At 41.9% G+C, this 24,943-nt stretch overlaps 1 protein-coding gene across 6 annotated transcripts in view; it reads left to right on the top strand.

Moving 5' to 3' along the window:
* The first annotated feature begins 3,178 nt into the window (after nucleotides 1-3,178).
* Nucleotides 3,179-24,943, top strand: part of NAALADL2 (N-acetylated alpha-linked acidic dipeptidase like 2) — a 427,779-nt gene continuing 406,014 nt past the window's right edge. For 3 of the 6 annotated variants that reach the window (XM_088061039.1, XM_088061034.1, XM_088061036.1), the window contains exon 1: nucleotides 3,188-3,305. The gene's annotated coding sequence lies outside the window, so the exon portion shown is untranslated. Of the gene's footprint in view, nucleotides 3,306-18,827; nucleotides 18,950-24,943 lie in introns of those variants that run through there. The other 3 variants (XM_088061038.1, XM_088061041.1, XM_088061035.1) reach the window with 3 other exon arrangements.

Genomic DNA, 24,943 nt, shown 5'->3' with positions numbered 1-24,943 from the left:
TGAAGACCCCCAGGCTATTAAAACTCATGACTGTTTGCTCCAGCACCACAGTTGCTATGGCAATTCATATAGATAAGCCCAGTAACCTGTCAGGACCTAACCAGGTAAAAAACTAGGACTTAAATTATATTCAGAAATAAACAGGAAGCTGATATAGATGCCAAAGAATCGATATACTGTATTCTCTGTGTCTAATTCCATTTCACAGGCAGGCAGCGGCATTCTGTACAAGCTCCACATTCCCAATGCTTTTGAACACTTCCACCACACAGAGCACATTGCAGCAACTTTGAGTTGTGGGGGAAAAAAAATAAATCAAAAAACTCTTGTAAAGAAACTGGGAAGACAAAAAGTGCTTAAACAGACCCAGACAATGCCTACTTGTAGGCTCCTCTAAAAATAAGGCAGATGGTGTCTTATGAGAAGGGAGATGAGATATTTCTCAGATTCTTTGACATGATGCTGAGACAAAACTCAGGTGCCTTGCAAATGACAAATCTCTAACAGCAGGGAGACAAGCATGTGGCTAGGATGGGATCTGCTGCATTTTAGAGATGTCAGGCTGGACCTTGTTTCCATTTAATTAGTGAATCCATCTTGTTCATGTTCCTAGTACTATAGCACCTTAAATTGCATTATAACATGCTTCTCAGTAGAAATGGCATTGGAAAAAAAAACAAAACAACAAAAACACAAGAGAATTGTCAAGAGCTGCTTTTACATAATTTCATAATCTTAGTTTTGTCATCTCCAGTAATGAATTCAGTGACATCAATTGTTGAGGGATTTACCGAATAGAGACCACAGCTTTATCACACTGAAACTTTCTTACGCCACTCACAAACACCTTTGTAAAGTGCAAAATATCACCTCAAACAACATATAGAACAGATATCTAAATGTGCATTTCTAAGAAGGATTTCCAGCATTATTCCTCACCTGGAGGAGCAAATGACTGAAAATGGGTCACAGACAGTCAGTCCCTTCCCTCCCTCACCAGGCAGTCAGCAGAGCTTCGAGATGGGCCAAAACAGAAACACTGTGACCCTCACAAGGCTGTGGCATCAGAGATCTTCCTTTATGGGGCACTACCAAGGTAGGGGCAGTCAGTTTTTCATTTGAAAGCTCACAGATGTGAACAGGAAAGTCTGTCAGCTCTCACCAACTGTCAGAACAGGAATCACAGAATCACTCAGGTCGGAAAAGACCTTTTAAGATCATCAAATCCAACCATATATTCATCACTGCCAAGTCCACCACCAAACCATGTCCCCAAGTGCCACATCTCCATGTCTTTTCCTCCAGGAGCTGTACCAAGGATTTGACCAAACCAACATTAGTGTTAACATTGCCTGCCACCACTGCAGGGAAGAAGGGGCTGTGTCCCCTGTCAGGCACAGCTCCTCCCTGCAAAAGAATGCACTGGCACAGCTCTGCACTGTAACATTTCATTCCTTGCCCTGCCTGCACATCTCCCTTCTCAGGGAGCTGAGGACACACCAAGTAAATCAAAGTGATAAGAATTTATGAAACCCAAAGCAGTGCTGGATTTTGGAATGACAACATGATTGTATATGGGTACTAATAAAAGGCAAAGGTTCCCTGAAGCCGCAGGCTATGAAGTGGAGTAGAGCAATGTGATTAAGAGAGAGTTAAGAGGTATTAAACTTTGAAGGGAAAGGCATTCCATGGTGACATGTTAATAGATCCCAGGAAAGATTTGTTAATGGACTAAAAATTGAGAGGCTTTTGTAGGCAGCACTAAGTGAAAAAGTAAATCACTGCTTCTCCATGGGGGAGGTTCACTTAGAACCTGCAGAAGGCAGGAGCACACCCAGGGTACCCCCAGGGCTGCCTGGGTGGGGCTTGGAGCCTGGGACACAGGAGGACACAGGGACACAGGAGGACACAGGGACACAGGAGGACACAGGGACACTGGGCTGCTTCCAGTGGTGCTGTACCACAGCTCTGCACAGCCACACCTGGTTTATATCTTCCTTCCCATCACACTGAGCACACGAGTGAATAAAACCTTATGATTTGGGTCTATGAAGGTGGTTAGGGATGCAGTGATTTCCTGAAAACTTCTTCTGGGCTGTGAAACACAGAGTGTGACACAAGATATAGCTAAATAACAGCTAATTTTCAATTAAAGCACATTGCAGTTGGACATAGCTGAAAATGAAATATGATCTCATCTAAGTCTGAACCTTGTAAGGACATTGAGTCCAGTAAAAAAAACTTCATGTGGCTGGTATGAGATACTAAAATTTACTGATAGCAACCCAAAAGCAATTGTAATCAGGGCAGAAAAAAGGGCAGTAAAATTTGTAAAAGAGCAGTAAAAGTTTGTCTTGGCCTGATTCTGTGATCTCCTTTCCATGCTGACATATTGGAAGCAACAAAAGTGACAATATTTCAGAGCACACTCCTCTCTGAAAGGCAGAGAGCTCCAGAACAAGTAATACTGTCTCTTCTTGATAATGAAAGGCTGATTTATTCTTGCTGCATTATAATAGAAGCCATCATATATTTTGTGACATATTGAAATTACTGGGGGACCATTACCCTTTACCAGTGGGGCAATTTAATTTCTCCATAGCCTTGTTCAGATGCACCTAAGGTTCTTGGACTTTATAACACAAACTCTAACATGCATTTCATAGGCAATGTGAAAGTGGCATCAGGAACTTTGGAGAGGACTGGGTGTGATTGCACAGCTGTAATTGCACCATCAAACACAGCCCTTTTCTCCAAAAGAGGCAATCCTGCATGCTTGATGACAGGGAGTGATGTACATGGTGACAAGAACTAATAAAACAGTTGCCTAAGTTCTATTTTGGGGTTTGTTTTTCAGACTTGAGGCCCATCAGGAGGCTAAAGATGAGCATCAAACAAGCATCAGCTAATGCTTTAGTCAATCTTTGTGTGTTCAAGTCCTGGGTGAGTCCCAGTGCTGGGGTCCTTTCCAGCCAGGTGTTTCTCTTTTGGAATCCCAAATGCAGGCTGAGCCCTGGTGATGCAGGTAACAGCAGCGAGCAGTTTTGCATTAGTTAATGAACTACATATAGTTGTCAAAGGGTATCATGTGTTTGCAGCTGAGGCTGCATTCCCACAAATCTCTGCTGGAAAGAAGCTTCAAGAAAGAGGGATAAAAGCAGAGCTGTGGGGTGAGAAGGGAAGAGGTAAGGGATGCAGTTCTGGGGCACTGATTTACAGCTGTAAAGCGGGTTTGGAAGGAAGGCTGAGATCGGGGCATCCAGGATATCTTCAGTCTGCGGAGAAGAGCCTTTCCCAGAATGGAGGTGGGTGTTTGAGTATCTTAAAGGGAAGGGAATTGATGTGGCTGTTTTACAGATACTCCTGAATGGATGTGTTTTAACGTGGGGATAAGCTGGGGAGTTTGAGGGAGTACAGCCAAGGAGCTGTATTCACACCCCATGCCTTTTAGGCAGCAAAGCAATGTGAAAAGTGCAATGTTGAGAATTCAGAACTGGGAGAAATAGTTTAGGGTTTTTTAAAAGTCCTACATCTTTCTGACAAAGTCCTCTGTGGTAGAAAAATGCTAAGCTGCTGATTTTCTTGGAATGCTTATGATCCTAATTAATTTATTGATTCAATGCCTGTATTATATGTGGGTTTTGTTCTAACTTTTTGTTACCACTCATGTTTTTTACTATACATAGCACTAAAATTTAATCTATGTGAGCTGGAACTGTCCTAGGGCTTTTTGTTGCTATAAGTCATAGGGGTTTTTTTTTTAGACTATTTCCATATTAATAACTACTTAACTTTTTCTTCTGGCTTTTTTTTTCCCGTAAGGAATATCCACCCTCTCCTTGTAGAAGAGGGGGAGTGATATGTTTGTTTGTTTTTTTTTTGTTATTATTATTTCAATATGTATTTCTTAAGTGAGAACAGTCCTCTAATATCTACTTTCTATTGGGTGCAGTAAATAATGAAATTATGTATTTATCATCTCTTTTTATTTTTAAAGGTATAATAGAAGGGAAAGCCATTTAGCAAATCAGGTACAAAACTAAGATCTATGTTTTGGGTGCTGCAGGGGAGTTGGAAGAAAATTGGCTCTTGTGATGAAGCGTTATTCAGTCCATCATACATGTGAAGTACAGTTTTGCCCCTGAGGTGAAGAAATGGGTGCTTTTTCCTTCTCTATGTAACCTTGGGATTTGGAGGATTTTCCTTGCGTGCATTACTGTTCCACTTAGCAGTGCCTCTTGCATTATATATTTGGGATGTATTGGCTAAGAATGGCAGGGGCAAATATGTGTCTACTTGCAGAATGAGGCAGGTAGAGGAAATAGGGTCAGGACTGTCTCCAGTGCTCCTTCCCCCACACAGCTGCTCTTCACAATGGGAGAATGGGGTTTTTACTGTTTGGTTTTGTTCTAGACCTGTTTCAATATTAATTGCTCTTGATAGAGAATTAATAAAACTCAGTGGTGTTTGAATTAACCTGTCTGTATGCACAGGAGTAACCCAGAGGCCCTGAGCTTTGAGCATGGCCTGTCTAAGGTATTAGGGAGCCATCAACACTTCCATATCATCCCAGCATTGCCTGGGCTTTAAGGCTGTGTCTGTGGTTGGGGCTACCTCATGCTCCTTAGCAGTGATTTTGAGGTAGGCTAAATTAGACATTAAATGATAAACTTGGAGACTAAGTTACCTCTGGTTATTTGAAAGAGTGTATTACTACAAGTCATTAAGAAATACATCCCAAGAGGCAGGAATGGGTGCATGCTGGGTCCCCTCCTGGGCAGAGGTTCAGCAAGCAGTATTTTCAGTATCCTGGGAGTAATGCTCAGCTTTGGAAGGCATGGAGAGCAGGAGGAAAGGGGGATGTCCTGCAACAACACCTCTTCAGTATTTCCCTTCTTTCACGTACAGCTTATTACCTTTAGTGTCACTGTGATGCATGAGAGTGACTGTGAGTGATGGTGATTATGTGCTGTGGGGAGGATGGAGTTTGAATTCTCCTCTTTGACTTTCCAGCACTTCTTTCTGGTACAGAGTAAGATTATTTTCTTGCCTTTTCCTGTTCCTCTTCAGAGCACTCCAAGAATACTAACAGCATTCTTGTTCTGTGCTTTGCCGAGTGTGGGGCTGTGAAATCCAGCTGGCACTTGCACAGAGATTCATATGGAGAACTGTCCTGGCTTCCTCCTCTTAACCCTCTATAAGGCCAGTCATTCTATTTTTCAAGATATAAATTAATAAAATAAAATGAGAATGCCAGAATAGAATGTAGAAATTGCTGTTGAATCTGAGTGATGTGTTAAGACTGCAGCTTGAAGATAGAGGGCAAATCATGTGAAAATGTTAGTGCTGTAAGAGAGAGAACAAGATTTGGAGAGAAGGAAAAATAATTTAAAGAATATTCTCAGCAAAAGTGCCAGAAGGAAGTTGTACATCTTTCAGAGAGACAGATTGGGCAAAGAAGCCTGGCAAAGCAAATCCTTGTAGCAAAGCTGTTAAAATGGCATTGTCTTAGAGTGGTGAAACTCTGCACTCTGCACTTCTCTGCATGAGTTAACCTGACCCCCAGCCATTGTTTCTTACAGGAGTGGAATAACTTGATAGGCAGCAGGAGGCAAAATTATTTCAAGACTTTTGGCATTGCTTCCTGTAACCAAAAAAGTAAACACGGACATCAGCATGTAAACAGGATGCTCAGCTGTAAGAGCAAGATGTAGCTTGTTCTACATTCAGCTTTTCTAAAAATAATTCCGCTCTAGTAAATAAGACATTCTGTATGTGTATCCTACTTCAACACATTTCAGATTGCCGTCAACAAACTGTAGGATTTTAGTAGAAGGTGTTTGCTAAATAATAAGGCAAACTGGATTTACTAAATCAGACCTTCTCTGTTTTTGTTGCTAAACTTCTGTATGGAGTATGCTTTTCTGTATTTAGATAAATGCTGCTAGGGATTTACTGTTCTATTTGTGAATGTGGTTGTTCTTGCAGAGCAGTCTTATGCCTGAGATACTGGGATAACCAGGAGGTGGGTGTTCTACTTTTAGCACTGTGTTTTTTAGCTTTTTTTTCTTTAATATGTGTTTTGGCAAGCAAGATCATTTTTCAACCAGATATTTTTATTTTTTTTTTTTTTAATTTCGCTGCTGGCAAAAATGTGAGCTCTTCAGTTTCTGGATAAAACTGCTGCAGTTTCTCTTGGAAGTCATAATTTGGACATGTAGAGCTGCATCTCATAAAATAAACCATAGTTCCATGGTATTCCATGCTGACTGAGTAGAGGTAAGCTGTAGCTCTATGGGGGACCTGTCAGCAGCTTCTCTGTGCCTGTGAGCAAGTTACCAAGAAGACAGAGCCAGGCTCTGACAGCTCTGTATGGCAGGAAGCTGAGAGGCAAAGGACATAAACTGAAGTCACAGAGGTTTACGTTGAATTTAAGCAAAGAACTTTCTCATCGTTATGCTAGTGTGGACTACCACAGCTAGTCAGGCAGATTTTGCCCAGAGAATTTGTGTTGCCTCCAACTGTGGAGGTTTTTCAAAATCTGGTTGGCTAAAGCTCTGGGCTGCTATGGCAGAGAGTAGTTTTGGATCATAATCTAGTTGGGGTTTTATGTCAAAATCTGATGCACCTGTATAAATTTCCTTTTGACCTATGTAGATATCAGAGAGGGCAAAGTGAATTATAGCCCAGGAGCCTGGGGGATTTCTTCTCCTTAGTTTCCAGCAAAAATGGTGCTCTTAACATTAAATATAGAGTAAGAATATAGTAGAAACTGTGCAACAGGATGACTTCCTTACTCCTTAAATAACAGACCCAGATTACACAGATTACATTTGAGAATTTCCAAAATACTGTTGTCGTTAGAAAGGTGAGTCAGATAACTTGGCAATGAAGGTTGGAACTAGGGCAAATAATCCACCTTTTTTCCTTATCTAGATTCTGTCATGTGCTATTCTGGTATTAGCAGTGAGTGATGGTGTTTAGAGGGCGAATTCAAAGCTTGTAAGGAAAGTTGCGAGTATAAGGGAAAGTGTTAATGGAAAAAGGGCAGTTGCCTCTGGCTTGGACTTTTCCTTTTCCTCCCTCCACACATATACATCCTGTGTTATGCTGCAATTATAAAACAGCTGCTTACTGTACCTGTTTGCCTCTAACCCTTTAGCTTCAGGTAGAGGTGTGTGAGGAGGCACAAATGGAGAATTGTTTCTTTCCTTTTCAGAAGTGTGTGCACACACTGCAAACAGGATGTACTCAAGCTTTAAGCAGTCAGTCTCATCTCAGGTAGGCAGTGAGACCCGGTGAACAGGCTCCTGGGTATGGGTTTACCTCAGTTGGGATCTTGGTGTAATGTGCACCTTGTCTGCATCAAGAAGTAGATACATCTGAGAAGTGGGTGATTTCCCACTTCTAGAAATATAAGTGCTGCACTTGCCCCTATAGCAGAGATTTTGCGGATTTAAACATCCAGATGGTGGTACTTGGCAAAAGTCATCTCTTACACGCTTTAATTCACGCTGCAGTTGTTCATTTTGATGCTGGAGATGACTTCAGAGTAGGAAGTGCTTCAAAATGCAAATGTTTGTCCGAGACCATTTCTATTTCAAGTCTATGAATAAAAAGAGGAGTGGGCCAAAAGGAAATGATAGCTGTTAATGGTGATCTACTGGTGTGACTACTTTAAGTGAATAGACCATTGGGAACAATGCTGATGTTTTCTGTGCAGAATATCTAGTTTTGAACAGCCAGACAGTCTTTAGAGTGGCTCTGGCCACATGCCACTTTCACCTAAAGCACCACACTCCTGGCTGCTAAAGAGTGTTGTACTAGCAGTTCAAAACTGGGCACTGTGGATGTTGGGGAATACATTTAGTGCAGATAGCTTGGGGTACAAGCTGCAGGTTGAGCTGAGGGGCAGGGCCCCAAGGCAACAGGCTGAGGGCATGGGGACCTGTGGTTCAGCCAGGTGAGGGACAGGGACAGTGCAGGAGCTGAGGATCCCTGGACTTTCCCACCCAGAGACTGTAAGGGGATAAAAGCTCAGAGGTTCCTTGGTTTCACATCCCTCCTTGGAGGCACCAGCTCGACCTGTTGTTTAGTTACTGTACCATGATTAAAGTGTTTTAAGGATCTGGAAGTCTGTGACTCTGCTATGGGAAGCCTAGAGTTGAGCTGATGAGGAAACTTGGTCTGATTGTGAGTGGAGGGGTTTAGGTAAGAATGGGCCTCAGTTCCAGCTCAGGTGGTGAGAGTAACTTCTGGATGGTGGGACAGGAAAGTTTCCTTAACCACAGATATCAAACACTCTGGTGCTGAATTGTTTTCTCTGCATGCTGTAGAAAACACTTTTGTGGGTATATTCTTCAAACAGTCCTGACTTTTGCAGAAGATGTCAAGAAATCCCCAAGAACACATGGAACAAGACTGTCCAGGAAGAGGCAAAGGCCAGAAAACCCTCTGCTTTTTCCCAGTCTATACATGTTATGCAGTACTTTCATTAAGCTTTATATTCTAAGGATTTTGTTCCTTGGCTGGGTGAGGCTCTGAGCACAGTGTGCTCCAAGATGATGACATGGAGCCTTCAGCATGAAAACTGGCATGTGGCTTGCAACTGAAAATGAAGGCAGATTTTTGACATTCCAATTCCAGGTTCAGGGTCCTCTGATCACTCAGCAGCTTTTAATTGAGGGAGAGTCTCCACTTATCAGTGTAATGCCAGAGAGGAGTGCTGGATTCATTTTATTTATTATTCATTTTATGGAGTCATTTTTCCTCACAGTGTAGAAGAAAATCAAATGTGGCACTACAAAGGAAGCTGGTGATGCTGTGTGTTCTGTTAGTTAGATGGGAGAAGATGCTGGAGCCAGTATAAACTGTGTGAGTTAATGAGTAAAACTACCTGTTTGCAACACTAATCCTCTGACAGGGCACTCATGCTACCCTAACAAGCAACTAAGTTGTGATGAAAATTATAATTTGTGTCCCAAACTTTTCTAGCCAGAGTCACTGGAGCTCTGCAAGGAAGGTCAAACTGCATGAATCTTAATGTGCCATCTGACTTCCAGGTATTATTTGGAATGGAATGAAGATGTCTGAGGGTAAAGAGTGTATTGTTCTGAAACATTTAATGTGCAAAAGAAAATGGGCTGTACTCTGCCATCCTTAAAACATAAGAGGTAAAACCCATAAATATAGTATGGGCATAAATAGTGTATTTTTATGGGCAAGAACAGTACATTTCTTAGTCTGTTGCACAGTCAGCCTTTTGGCATACTAATTGCTGAAATCATAAACATCCTTAGCTTCAAGCTGCTTGCTGGAGTTATCCTGCTAAATCTTTATAGAGAAAGTTAAAAAGTAAAAAAACCAACACAAACTATAGCTACTTTTCCCCAAATTCTCCTCTAATGACACTGCTGTTCTAATAAAGTGATTAGACTTTCTTACCCCAGCTAGGGATGCTGCTAAACCAAGTTGAAATACCCATCTTGCTGGGATTATCCTTCAGGCACTGTTTAAATGACACCCCAGCAAATACATCGACTTTAACTTGACATTTGCTGTCCTTGCTGCTTTCCCCTACTAGTTCTGTAAGACACTGAATTTTCCCCTTGTTTTAGTAGTGTTTAAGAAGAAAAAATCTTTATTCTTAGAAATGGCATTTTTGTTGATGAGCCATCCATTTCTTTCACTTACGAACTTTAAATTGTATGCTGCTTTGACAGCATTTTTACTCTTGAAAGTATCCAGCTATACCATCACATTTTAAAAAAACCCCAACAGTTCAGTGCCAAATTGTTGTCTTCCTCCATGCACTGATGCTTGGTATGAGAGTGAAACAGAGCAGTGAAAAGCTATTTACTACATGATGGCATCTCCAGGCCTGTGTTAGGCTGAAAAAAAAGTATTTCATTCTATTTAAGTTGCTACTTTAGCAGTCTGTAAGTTATGTTTTGCTTAAAAAGTAATTTAATCGCTTAGTTTTAAAAGTTTTGGGCATGGCAATTAAAACTCTTGGAAAATACTAGGTACTGAAGCAGTGCTGCCTCTCACATGGTCTTTCTTGGACCCCTTCTGCCTAGAATTTAAAAAAAAAGGCCAGATTTTGCTATGAATTTGGCATGTATTTCTCTGTACCAGTCTTTGCTATGGATTTGTTTACTAAAGCCCATGCACTGATAGAAGTAGTGTGAAGAGATCAAGAGGGATTCAGCCATGTGTTTTCCTGTAAATTGCAATTGCAGAAGTGTGTTTGAAATGACAATGTTTAACAACATTCTTTTTACAGTGGCCTGCATTAGGACAAGTAAATCAGGTACAAGATTAGCCATAAAGAAAGTGTAAGCCCTAGACTAACAAAACCCCCAATATATCCACTTTAATCTATATTTGGTGTTTTACTGGCTTGAGTTTGCTTTTGTTATATGCAACAGAAGGGCAGCACTGACAGGTGCAGATAAATTTTTGATGAAAATCTGGTGCTCTCTTAGGTTTTCAATTATCTTTTAGTGTTTGCACTATTTGACTCCCCTTATTAGAGTCTGGGTACGTGTCTGGGAAACAGTGAAGAATTACAACCACCAAATTAGAGAACAAATTTGACTGCATGGATTTCATAGCAGCTCATGTAAATGTTTTTTCTGTAGAGTTGTAGTGTGACAGGGGATTAAAACACATCCTCTGAAGCTACCTTTGAGTCAGCAGTGAGCTGCCTTCTGTCCTTGTACCTTGTGCAGTCCCTTAAGTCAGTCCAAAGGATGTGAAACCCAGTGTTAGAATGTATTTTAACATTTTTAAGAAGGTTAGGTTGAATCACAGGACCCGATTTAAATGGAAGTTCCATGAATGCTCTCCCAAAGAGGACCTGTACGTAGCAGAACCTGCTGTGCTGTGGGTACAGCCACGTGACAGGGCAGAAAATACCATGGGAACAGCAAGGAGGGTAAGGCCCTTGTGTTCTTCAGGCCTTTCAGACATTTAACTAGGAATTATGGCAGGCACAGGCCTCATGATAGCAACAGAGTCAGGAATAGGTGAACTCCTGCAGGTTGAAGCAGGTGCAAGGAAACAGCCCCAGTGCAGTGGGATGGACTATCCCTGCTGTGGGTAGTGCTGCACTGTGAATCAGTAAAAACTGTGGTGGCCTGGAACAGAAATAGGCAATGACCTATTCTTACCAATGAATACCAGTCTTCACCTGGATCTATGCTGGAAATAACTCTACCATGAGCTTAGAATGTGAGCCACAAGGCTGGTCTCAGTGCCTGTGCTCAGCACTGCACTGACTACAGGATGCAGCATGAGTTGAGTGGCAGCTTCCCACCAGATGCACCAAGGCCCGAGTCTGTCACTACTCCTAGAGTATGGTTTTGCTCGAATTACAGTTTTTAAACTATTTCACTTTTTTACACGCTGGTCCCCTGGAGAGTTAAAACTGAAATGTCCTTGATTCTGTTGATTTCTGTGGAAATCGTCACACCATTTTATCAGGTTTTGATTTAATTAGTCTGCTTCAGGGAGAGAATTAACATAGCATGTATAGCCCCTATTTAAGTGTACCCAGAATTGTATAATAGGGAAGTTTGTGCCAAACAAACAGCTGGGCTCTGTCTGGAAAAGCTTATATTCTGGTGGCACAAACAAAAATACACAATAAATACAAACACAGAACAGCATGTGGCCATTGCAGTTGGTAGTAAATGGCAAGAAATTAAATTCTTCTGTTTCTGTGATGTTTTTCTGCTAAGTGCTTCAGAATTATAATAAATTGTTAATGTTTCTTTGTGTGGACAACCTCTTGACATCTTGACACACTCCCCTTTTCAACAGAGCTTCTGTTCCAACACTTGGACTATTCAGCAGATTTCTTCTTATAACTTCAATCTTCTTTCCTTGTTTTAGACTCTCTTGTGATAATTTTGCTTCCAAGTTATAGTATCTCCCCACCACTGATGGTTCCATATGGTCACTCAATTCATACAGTTAATTTAATTAGGGTCCTCTACAGTGGAGCACTGCATGGGCATAAGCTCTAGTGTCTCTCCTGATGGATCACTGGGCAAAGCCCTCATGAGGAATTACTTTGGAATGTGGTTTTAATTATTTAGAGACTTACGGAAAGCAGTTAAAAGCTGCATTAAGAAAACAATGTTATATATTTCTTTAAAAAACAGTCGTAAAGGGGTGCCTACAAACTAGTGAAGTTAACATTTAATGTAATGAAAATTAAAAAAAAATCCAATTTCTTGCTATTTATAAGCAAGAGTAAAAACATTTGGGCTCTTACACATTATTTTCTTATTTTTCTTACAGCAAACTTGGGATGAATCCTTCCCACAACAGTGGAAGCTTTTTTTTGTGTCTTGTCAGAGATAAGGTGACTGTGTGGAAAAACAATGATGATAGGGATCTGTAATTACTTGTGACTGATGAGCATATCTGACACTGTTTCCTGGTATGCACTGATAATTCTCTGAGGTAAGAGGGAAGCAGATGACTTCCTCTGCTGGCAATAGATATTTTATGTTCAGGATGCTGCTTGTGGTGAGGTTTTGGGCAGGATTGCTATACCACAGCGTAAAAATATTAGGAAAAACAATGCATGTCTAGGGAGCATCTGTTAAATGTTTCTGTCTTTCAGGTTGGTATAGTAGGAATAAAGAGAAAATGAGTCCTGGGAGACAGAGAGCTCTTTCAGATGTCAGTCCTCCAATTAACTCTGTAAGGGCACACCAGAGCATCTCTGGGTAAAGGCCATCCATCTTTTTCTCTTAATGCGAATGGTGGCAATATAATTATTTTGAGTGGTGAAAGAAGATTCTCTCTTGGGAGAAATTTATCTTGATTCAAAAGTACTGATACATGCAAAGTCAGATCTGGACCCTTAGCAGCTTTATTTTAAGCTGAACATTTAAAATGTTTATGATATTTTAAAGTTTGGGAAGTTTTTGAAATGTGAACTAGTCTAAATTACGCAGAGGTCTTGGAACTCAAATAACTACAAACAAGCTTTCAAATCTACTACTAACCCTCAGAAATGCCTCTACCTGAATGGCTTAAATGAAATACTGTGCTCTGGAAGGATAAGAGGATAATATTTGACTTAACTGCACTTTATCCAGTGTTTCTCAAAACGATCAGTTGTAGGACAATCATTAAAATCATAGGCTATATGTTACTGTCCTTGGAAGCAAATGATACATTGCAAGATTTGCAGGTCTTTGTCTTTTATCACAGCAAATCGAATGTGTCTATGTCAACAGGGGTTCTTTTTAGATTGTTCCTTATTTTGCTAGGCCTGCTGCTTTTAAATAAAATGCTTTGAGCTAATAAAGAACAAAAATGCTGATGTTTGTGCTGGTTTAAGAATTGCTGTTTCGTTTAAGTCTCCTTTCTGACTAAGTACTGACAACAATGCAGCTCCAGATGAAATCAACCAGTAATTAGGGGTTGTCACCTTTCTATCTTCTCCACAAACTTCAGAAGTTACGTCTTTTGTTCAAAAACAACTGGAGGTCAGGTTATGTGGAGAAACCCCGGGATGAGTTAAACGACTGAGACCCAGAAAAGCCTGGGGCACCGTAGTCTGTGGTGTTCCTCCCCTATTTGGAACAAATTGCCTATCCCAGCTTCAGACCTCTGTGGGGGAGAATATAGATTGTTTTTTTATTTAGTCTTAATGTTGTGTTCACCACCCTACCTGCGCTCAGAGTATTTACTGTAAGTGTGAGCCCTGCAGGTTGCCAAGAGGCCACTTGCAATGCTCTGCCTTTTGCTCCTGTTCCAGTTTTGCTGTGTTAGACATCCTGGATTAGAAGCCTAAACAGGGCATCGAGCATGAGGTGGGGAAACCTGGAGAGGGCTGGCTGGCTGGAGAATAGTAATGCATGTATTTCATGGGAAAAAGGTGTAAGAGGATCTGAAAGTGCCAGGCTTTGGTGGAAAAAAAAAAAGGGTAGGTAAAAAAAAGGATATATTCTATAAGCAAGATTAAAGGAAATTAAATTGGAGGATTAAGCCTCAGCTTCTCTACTTGTTCTCATTTTCTGTTTCAATTCACAAAAACCTCCTAAAATCCACCAGTGGTTATTCTTTAAATAATGAAAAAAAGCAAGAAGCATGTCTTCTCCATAATCTCTGGTTATAATCTTTATCATAGAAACTGTTTCTCTTGTGAAACGACTTTGGGTGTTGTGGAGTCCTGTTTATAAGGGATGTTGATTAGATTCACTCACATCTCTTGAATGAGTGGGTCTGGGATTCTCCAAGTGCTGTGTCCAGCTCTGGGGCTCCCAACAAAAGGATGATTTTGGACCCGCTGGAGCGAGTCCCACAGAGATGATCAGAGGCCTGATCATCATCAGAGAGCATCTCTCTTATGGGGTCAGGCAAAGCTGGGGTTGTTCAACCTGAAAAGGGTCTAGGATACATTAAAGCCCCTTCCAGTACCAAGGGAGCTGCATGGACTTTGGGGAACTGTGTTTTGCATCAGCTTTACTGAGTGGGAGGGGAAAGGCGGGGAGAATCCACCGCAGGAAAGCTTTGATAAGAAATAGGACTTCCATCTCATTTCAATATGATACATTTCAAAGTTAAAAGAACTTGCGGTTAAGTAGGGAGTAATTTCCTTTACAGAAAAATAATTATGCTCTAGTTTAAGCTTGGACAAAAATTAGAATTTCCTGCTTTTGCTAGTTATTCTTTGTAAGGCATGGATCAAGGAATAGAAAAACTTCAGATGGACTGCAGAACTACAGAAGTTCTTTTGCATCACTATGCACTACTTAAACAGTACTTGCACATGAATCAGATATTCTTCCAATTGTGTAAAGCATGTGGGCTTAAAAGCCATTTTTAGGGAGGTATTTCAGTGCTTATGCGATGATGAATTAATAGCTTGTCTAAGTATGTCGAATTTCTCCTTGTTTAGTTATCCTAAGTATTGGGGAAGCCATGGTAGCTCTTCTAGGCAAAATTTTGTTATCTTCTCACTTTTTTAAGCTGTGCAACTGTGCACTCCTGTCTTCTGGATCAGAGTACTTGATTGACCAGGGGTAGAAAGAGGCTCTGAGCTAACCTGCAGTCACTGTAGGAGGTGCATCGAAGCAGCTCAACACTTAGGATGTCTGACACAGGAACATCAGCTCTAGTGAGTTTCCATGATCCATTTAATGTCTTCATTCTTTGGAAGCTACTGCTATTAGCAGACTTTATAGGTAGGTAACACTCATTTTTGTTGCTTTGTAGTGTTATTTTTCCAAATTCATTATTTAAAAGGTCATTTTCCAAGGTTCCTAGGTCTGAAATGACTGTTCTTGGCAGCAGCTCCAACTATCTCTTCATTTCATTAATTTTCTTGCTGAATCGTGGGTTTGTTCTGTAAAATACATATATCCAATTAATTTTTCAGTATAAAAGGCAGAGACTGCCCATAAAAAGGAATTTTAGACTTTCAAACTGCATTTAGCAGATGGTTTTAGAGGTATTTAATTTCTTGTTTCCTCAAGTGGGGCTTCTGTTATTTAAATGTGTGGTGCCTTTAGCCTGTGTAAAGAAGCAGGACTTGACATTCCAGACATGCCTACCAGTCCTCTTGGTCTCAGTACCTTTCTTTATTAAATACTTCAGGAATGGGTGATAAGGGACAGGACTGCAGATCCCTTTCAGACCTTTAAAATGACAGCTTTAATGCTCTCCTTCTCCTGCACTGGAATAAATAGTCCTGCCAACAATAGTGATCTGTGTCCTCCAGCAAGGGAGAGGACATCACCCTTCATAGTGTCAGTCCCCCAGCATGACAACCAGACAGGATCTTATATGGGTCATAGACTGAATTCTCTCAAAAATTAGATTTTTCTGTTAATAAATTGAATATAACCTAAAAAAGCAGCATTAAACCAAGCAAGGATTAAGGGAGCCACGAGGTGGCACTTCTGCTGCACAGAATGCCTAAAGCTCAATCACTTTGCAGGCTGGTAAAAATACAAAAAGAAACAACCAAACCTACCCAACTTTCACCTACAAAAGGAAAGTAAACTTATTCTTATAAACAGCCATTAAAACCATCACATGGATTCCTTTCAGCCTAACAAGGAGCTGGACTTGATCATCCTTGTGAGTCTCTTCCAACTCAAGTTACTCAACGATAGACTTTCTGTAAAGCAAAAACTTAGAAACTGCCTTATCTGGTATCTCAAGTCAAGGAAGTCTCTTTAAACTTATTTTCCACGTTTCCATGCCCATTTCCAAACTACCTGATATATTTTTTGGTAAGGAAAGATGTGCACCAATACTGTACTATGGACGTACAATTTTCATGCACTCATTCAGAAAAGTTTAAGGGACGGTTTTAAGTTTGTATTTCATTATCTTGCATGTCCTTTTCTAGTCAGGTCACAATAAGTTTTTGCAAAATGTAATTGCTTGGAGGTTTTTTTTCTTCATAGTGTAAATGTATTTCAGTTTCCCTGAATGTTGGGGTCTGGTTTGTTGTTTCTGTTTTTCTTTTTATACTTCTAGAGCGTGTGGTCATGATTCAGTATAAATAATAAAAATCCTTGCCAGTTGTCTCAAGCTTTTCGCTTTGGTTGCAGCCCTGTAGCGTGGTAAGCAAATGCTCTCTGCTTGTGATCTGCACTGAGGCCAATCCTTGGCAAAAATGCTGGGGGAAGGGAGGAATTCTCACAACAGCAGCAGGAAGACAAGGGGCTGGGCAGCAAAGCTAGCCTGGTTTTAGCAAAAAGTTAGTGGAATTTTGTATTTAGTAATAAAGGGACCTGTCCAGGAATTTCTGACTAAGATGCAGCAGAGTCATGAGACTCCAAACAGCTTTCCTAACAAACTCCTAACAAGTTTGGAGCCCTGTGTGAAAGCATGTGGAGTCATGGCTGGTGCACTTTGCCTTTGGAGATGATTTCTCTGCTGCAGGGTCAGCTCACACTTTTGCCAAGCTTGGGACTGTACAGAAGTAGTTCACAGCTGAAGCAAGGAAATGCAAAACTGTGGTGATGGCAAACCTGCTTTAAACTTCAGCCTCAGCCTTCCTCACAGAATGGGAATGACTGGCTTAAGCTACACAGCACAAAACCCTCAAGTCTGGAGTGACTAACAAAACCACTCTAAAGAAAACCAGACTATAGCCATGGCTCATACCTAGGGGTAGAAAAGAGAAGAATGTAGTTATGCGGAGTTATAACATGTTATTGCAGGAGAAGAAAAAATTGTGAATAAAAACTGATGAATCATGGTTTGAGTAAATGCATTTGAACACCTACAAGCCTGACAGGTTTCTTTGGGCGAGAAAAAATACACCTTCAGCTGCAGCTGTTTTGCTTCTGCTTAATGTTGAAAAAAGTACTTTATTAATGAGGATTGTAGATTGGTTCACCTGCTCTTCAGTGACTACATTGCTCTGTTTTTTTCTGAAATTGTTTTCAGCACTACAGCAAACCAGACAGGCTTTCCCATTAATACTTTATTAGCAGAAGCCAGTTCTCTTATAAATGCTTGAAATTTGCTTTTCTGTATGCTTATATGTACACCATATGCCTGGAAGACTTCTGAAAGACTTTGCTTTTTGCCTTTTCTGCAGCAGCTGATGGACTAAGATGCCTTTATTTCAATAGTAGTTTTTATTCAGTAGGCGAAACATTTTAATTTTTTTTTTTCTTTCATAAACGTCTTTCTGGGATATAGGGCTGGACATATTTCTCCCTCTTAAAATAAGCATTTCTATCAGTAATTCCCTTAGGGTAACAATACTAACCCTGACTTCAGATGGTGAAATTTATCAGCCTGATGCTTCTTCTGCCTTTGTTGAGTGGCTGAGCCCTGTACCTTGTGTGGTAGCATTCGGGATTACAGGACAAATTGCAGATTTGGGGATAGAATTAACAGCAAAATGCTTTGAAGCAAAACTAAATCATTAATCTGGGTCGGAGGAATTTGTTTTACTCAGGAGACAATATTGTAATGTCAGTGCATTCAAGATCAAAGTTTACCTGTTAAAAGGCTTTGTGAAAGCAGTGTAATTGCAGCAGTTCGGACAGCCACAAAACCGTGCTCTGGTGTGGCTGGACCCTTCTGGTTTTAGTTGCAGGTGCTCGGATGCCCAGCCTGGCAGAGATCCGCACGGACAGCCGGGCTGTGGGACCCGCCTGGCCCTGGGCGCTCAGCTCCTCACATCTCCCCTCCCAGCTCCGGATTGTGTTAACTCGGACAGGCACAAACAGCTGCAGATCAGAAGTTGTCCCCCCGCAAAAGATGTAAAACAAGGCTTGAACATCACCATTATCTGTCAAACAAAAGGCTGAGAGAGTTGGGGCTGTTCAGCCTGGAGATGAGAAAAGTCCAGGGGAACCTCAGAGCCCCTTCTAGTTAAAGGGGCTAACTGAGAGCTGGAGCGGGGCTTTTGACAAGGGATGGAACATATGACGATGGAGAATAGCTTTCGCTGGAGAGAAGGTAGACTTAGATTAGCTATATGAAGGGAACTTTTCCCTGTGCGGGCGGTGAGACCCTGGCACAGGCTGCCCAGAGAAGCGGCGGCCGCCCATCCCTGGCGGTGCTCAGTGCCGGGCTGGACAGAGCTTAGCGCACCCTGCTCTAGTGGAAGGTGTCCCTGACCACGGCACAAGAGCTGTAACAAGATGCTCTTTCCAACGCAGCCATTCCGCGCTCCCTGTCCCGCCCCGGCGGCGCTCGGGGCTCGGCGGCTCCGGCGCGGCCCCGCGGGCGCTCCCCGGGGTGGCCCCTCACGGCCGGGGCCGGGCGCGCTCCGCTTTACGGCTGCTGAAAACTCCCGGGGCGGGCCGGGCCGGGCCGTGAGGCGCCGGGCACCCGCTGGGGCAGCGCAGGTACCGGGGCAGCGCAGGTACCGCCGGGCATCCCGCGGGGCAGCGCAGGTACCGCCGGGAACCCGGCAGGGCAGCGCGGGTACCGGGGCAGCGCGCAGGTAACGCCGGCTCGGGCGGGCTCGGGGCGGGCGGGACCCCGGAGCTCCTCGCCCCGACCCCGCGGGCGCGGCGGAGCCCGGCTGTCAGAGCGCGGGCCGACTCAGTCAGCTCCGTGCGTGGTTTTTTCCTATAAGTAACTCAGAACTGAGGCTCTTGCGGGGGCTCCGGGGCTGGGTTCGGGGCAGGACAGGTAAATTTGCCGTGCGGATGGTCCCGCACAGCCCAGCGAGCTCTCTCCATCCCTGGGTCCCACTGCCAGCGTGGAGCTGCTCCGTGCTCTGCTCTTCGCTTTCTTCTGTTCGCTGAGAAACGCGAGCGTGGTCTCGCCCGAGTTTAGAAACTGCACGAGGTTTTAGCGCCTTTAAAGCTTTTAAATGTTGAAACAGAACGCCCGAAACACGGTGAGCCGTGTCACATGCTGAAAACTTGCTGCAAGCCATGAGCGCGGTCATGACACGACAGGAGCGCTCCCCTCGGGGTTTGGGGTGTGCTCAGGGTACCAGGAACGCAGTCGGGCAGTTCAGCAAGTTTCGTTCTGGGACAGCATTGTCATTGCCGACCTTCCGAGTGATCCTCAGTGTCTTGGTTTCTCCATCCATGCGGAGCTCCTTGACTTCAGCATGTATTCTTCTCCTGTAACTGAGATGACCTCAAAATTGTAATTAAACAAAACTCCGTAACGAGTGTGGAGTTGACAGTTGCAGAACAGCATCTCGCTGACTTCAGCTGAAACTTGCAGCATTGTTGCTGAGTCATCAGGACAGAAATATTCGGGGAAGAAATAAAGAATTTAGATTTTTAACTCTAATATGAACGGCCTGTTTCATGTTGGTTGGTTTATTACTTGGTACATATTTCTTGCATTTACAGGCAAATTTATTTGTTCAGTGGTTAGCATATGGAAAGCATTAGATGACTGAAATTGTAACGATGCCGGTCCTGTATATCAAGCAATACTTGATGTATTTTTAGAATTTTAATCTAAAGAGCTCTTGTATGAGTCCAAATACATCCATAATGCAGCATTTATCTCTGCTATCATCAAAATACTAAAGAGTCTTCTGAATTTTGGTCATGGGTCACATTACTAATAGATATCTTAACTGGATGATAATCGACTATGAAATTAATCACCTGAAATAAACCAAAAAATGATCTTTTGTAGCTTACCTTTATCATTTTTTTTTCAGCTGGCGTTTTAATTAAAAGCTCTGGAGCTACACACATAACATTTTCTTAAAAAAAACCAGTAAATTATCCCACAGAAACACATTTTTTTTTGAAACTTCCAGTTTAAAACCAAATTTCTTGGTTTTAGTGTCTATCTAAACTTAGCAGAATTTTTTTTTTTTTTGCAACCTTAAAATTATGTGAATTTTACATTGCTGAAGATGTTGACTGAAACGATACTAACAGGTCGCATTGTTCAATAATGAAGCAGTGCTTTTGTTTGTGATAATGGAAAACCGGGGTTCTTTGGTGTTGAAGAACTGGGTCCAGGTTGTTTATCTGAAGCAGAAAATAAGGTTTAAATGGGAAGAAAGCCAGAATTGTCTAAGTTAATAGAAAGATGCTCATGGTTCACATGCATGTCACAAGCTGCAGAGTTTTTTGGTAGCAGCTCCCATAGTCATGCTGGATCATCTGACTTCCTGCTCTGTTAATCTTTATAGCTGAAGTCTTTGCTTGTCATTGCTGACTGTGCATACCTGCATCATTTTTTTTCCCCTTTTTGAATAACCTTAGGGTATGAATACAAACTAGACATAAATAGACCTTCAAGGTGCTTTGTCTTCCCCTTAATAAACAGATTTATTTCGGAAGTTCCTTGTGATTCGCATGTAATCCTTCTCAGACTTTTTCAGTGGCTCTGGATCTTCTACTCTGAACATAATTTTGTTGGCCAGGCCAGCATTCCTGCAGTGTAGAATCGCTTAAACACTGCTTGGGCAGAGTTATGCTGCTTTTCCTCCCTCCCCTCCTCTTTTTCTTTTCCTTTTATTTTCTGTTCTTTTAATTATTTTCCAACCTTCTCCTCCCCTGTGATGTTTGCTTTGGTGTTTAGACACATGCATTATAAATACATTTATAAATGAGTTCATTAGCAATATATAATATAATATGAGGACATCATTGATAGATGGCTCTAAATTAAAACTTGGTAGGACTGGGATCCTGTTTTGCTTTTTTTGTGCAGATCATGCTTTGGTTTGCAATTAATCCAGCTATGGAATAGACATTATCTCCAGCTGTGGGATACTGATGTGGAAATTGCCTCCAGTCAGTAACTCAGTGTTCTGACTGAGAAAAGTGTTTCTAGCCAGGTGGGGATCAGTCTCTTCTCCTGTGTAACAAGCAGAAGGACAAGAGGAAACTGCTTCTGCTTGTGGGGGGGGTTAGACTGGATATTAGAAAAAAATTCTTCACAGAAAAAGACTGTCAAGCGCTGGATCAATCTGCTCAGGATAGTGGTGTTCTCCCTGGAGGGATTTAAAAGATGTGTGAATGTGACACTTGGGGACACAGTTTAGTGCTGGGTTAGTGGTTGGACTCGATGTTCTTGGAGGCCTTTTCAAACCTAGGAGGTTCTGTGATTCTGTCATCATTTGGAAACAATGCATCGTGTTCTCAAAGACTTAGCAACATGCATCACGGCACTTTGTTCCTCCTCAGGTGTGCATCTGTTGGGTCTGTCAGCTGTGTGTGCCTGGTTAATGCAGCTGTGCAGGGAAGCAGCAAAGGTCACTGCTCGTCCTCCAGTAGCTGTATAGCTCCAAAAAAATGATAATCAAGTACACCTGTCACAGCCCAGGCTGAGTGCAGAAGAACAGTTGTTTTCTCTCAGCCATCTTCTTGCCGTGGGATCTGTTGGTCAGCTGGCATCTAGCAGTGAAAAAATACCAAGATTGTGTATCTGAAAACACAGTCAAGAAGTAATCAAATGAAGGTTCACCAACATTGCTTCTTCTGGTTTCTTGTACAAATGTGTTTGTAGCTCTTGGTGGGTATCTGAAGCACAGAATAGGTACAGGAACTGAATAAAAATGGTAACATGCTATTATTTATTACTGATCTGTTACTTGTGTCGAAAATTGATGATACAGCACCATTGGCAAGGGTTGTTGACCACAGTAAGCCTTGACTTTGAATTCAGACTGGTTTACTCTATGCACTACAAAGTACAGCGTTCCACCTCTATCCAGAGCCAAAGGATTCAGCAGTCACAAAGTTGTTCCGGGCTTTCTGCTTCGAAATCAGAGGGATGTGTCTGAAACACTTGTAAGGAGCGGGATATATGCAGTGGTTATCTGGGAAGTTGAATTGGTAAAATTGTTGGGTCTGTTCTTTAGTTTTCTCTTTTAGAGATTGTTTGTTTTAGCTTCTCAGTTAACTGTTTTCTATGTAAATACAGTTTAATTTGAGAGAACTTGAGCAAAAGCTCCAGTATGACCCAATGTCTATATGAGGGGGCAGGAAATGTAGCGTGTCTTTGTGTTTGGCACTAATGAGATCACTCCAAGAATCTCCTGTCAAGTTTGGATGTTCATACTTCAAGCAGGATGTTAGAGTCAAAGAGACTTCAGAGAACTGTAAGAATGAATAAGGGTTGAAAATAGCTCCTGAGGGAGAAATTCTAAGCTCAATATGTTAAATATTATCAAAGAGAAAGGAGGGGAGGGACTTTATTGCAGCCTTTAAGTGTGTGTCTTGTGAGCAGAAATTCTGTGATGAGGCAGAAAGCGATGGGATATCAAGATCCTGTGGCTAAAATATGAGCCAGACACATTTGCAGTAAAAATAAGAATTGCATCTTCAGCAAGAGGGTAATTCATTGCACATTATGGTAGGATGTTCATCAAAGGAAAATTTTAATTCAAATATGGTATACTTCCTTTAAGATGTACCTAAGTAAAACTTAATTGAGGGCATGTGTCCCTGTGCTATATAAGTCACAGCAGATGATCAAAGTATTTTTTTCTGTATCTGAATACCTGCATCTACATAAAAAGACAATAATAAAATATGGTTAGCCGAGGAGACTGTTGAAATGAAGACTTTTAAATGTCTGAAATGCCTGGAAACAATGAATCACAGAATCACAAAATAATTAGGGTTGGAAGGGATGTCTGGAAATCAAATAGTCTAACCTCCAAAACAAAGAACTCTAATGGAAGAATTTGTTTTAACTGTACTGAAGATTGAAAAGTTGGTTTGGGAAGTAATTCTTTAGCAATGCAAGGATGTCATTACAGTCAATTTCTGCATTGGGAGGTCTTGGCCATTTTAAATAATAAATTAACATGCCAGTTGCTAAGATTCCTTACATGTTTTCATGAAAGTGCTGTGGAAATTAAGATGGTTGAAGTTCAGAATCTGAAAGCAAGCTGAAATAAAAAACAAAACAAACCAACAAATCCTGCTGTCGTTGAGTAACTTTCATAGATGAGATCACTTGGGCTGAGAAAACTGCTGAATACAACAGGGTGGTCACAGAACATGCTGTGTATGGGGGGGAATTATTGGTGGTTTTGCAAGGAGAGATTTGTAGATCCTGCAGAGATTTGGGGGAAATCTGTGTTATAATGCATTATCTCCTGTGGTGAAGAGCCAGCAGGAATGTTCTGAGGTTTTTCCTGTGCTCAGTTTTACATGCCTTTAGCAGTCAACGCTTTCAGGTCTTAGGCTTAGTGGAATTGTAGGCAGCTGTGCTGGTTTTGCTGGGGATAGAGTTAATTTTCTTCCTAGTAGCTGAACGGGGCTGGGCTTTGGTTTGGTGCTGGAAATGATGTTGCTAATAAAGGGATGTTTTGGTTAGTGCTAAGTAGTGCTTGCATAGAGCCAAGGCCTTTTTTGCTCCTCACCCCACCAGTGAGGGGGCTGGGGGTGCACCAGGAGTTGGAAGGGTCAGAGTTGGGATAGTTGATCCGAATGACCCAGGGAATATTCCAGACTAAACGTTGTTGTGCTCAGCATAAAGCTGGGGAAGCAGAAAAGAGGGGTATTTGGAGTGATGGCACTTTTTTTCCCCAGTCATTTTGAGGGGTGATGGATCCAGGTTTTCATGGGGTTGTCTGGACACCTGCCTGCCCATGGGAAGTGGGGAAGGAATTCTGTGTTTGGTTTTGCTTTCACACACAGCTTTTACTTCACCTGTTAAACTGGCTTTATCTCAGCCCACGGGTTTTCTCACTTAGATTCTCTCCCCCTCCTCACTGTGAGGGAGTGCCTGTGTGGGGCTGGGTTGCTGATTTCTGGGGATTAAACCATGACAGCAGCATGAGGAGAAGTAAAAGAATGGAACATCAAAATAACAAACCCTCCCTTTGACACAGTTTGACGGGATGAGCAGAAGTCAAGCTGAAACACAAGTCATAAGATATGCCTGTCTTGTATAAACTCTTCAGCTTTTTGGAGAACATGTCAGGAATCAGCCTTCAATATGATGAGAGATCATCGAAATAAATGGAAAGGACGAAGCTAAGTGCACATCACTCAGTGAAACCAGTCTTTTTTCTTAAATCCCAGAAGATACTGAAGCAATGACCAGGGGATTGATTAGGGAGCGCAGTTTGGTGAACCAAATCATGTATATGATGAGGACCAGCTGGTTATAAAACTGCAGCAAATTACAGCAGGAAAAGTATGCAGCTGGAAGGATTTTTGAGAGTCTGAAGGTGATTGTGCTTCTTGTCTCAAGGGATAATGTGCAAGAATCCAGAAAGTTTCATGATACATGCTGAAGAGAAAGCTGGATGTTTGTTGTATTGTTCAGTGTAAGTGTTGGAAATGGCTGAAAAAGCGGAGGTTTTGGGGCTCAGCTCACAAATTCTAAGCCACTTACTTTGCACGCTTCCTTACGGATATTTTACATCTTAGGAACAGCTGGATGATGGATGATTCTGAATGCTGCAATTACAGAAAAACCTGCAGCAGTGAGTGTGCAAGACAGAGATGTTTGACCATGCATTGTTTTTCTCCTTTCTGATTGCAGA

This window comes from Pseudopodoces humilis, chromosome 11 (assembly GCF_049639895.1).
Source record: "Pseudopodoces humilis isolate 2021_Gansu_Grassland_sample_001 chromosome 11, ASM4963989v1, whole genome shotgun sequence".
NCBI classification, from domain to species: domain Eukaryota; kingdom Metazoa; phylum Chordata; class Aves; order Passeriformes; family Paridae; genus Pseudopodoces; species Pseudopodoces humilis.
Note: the sequence above shows the minus strand (reverse complement) of the source record. Positions and strands in the feature narration are given on the sequence as shown.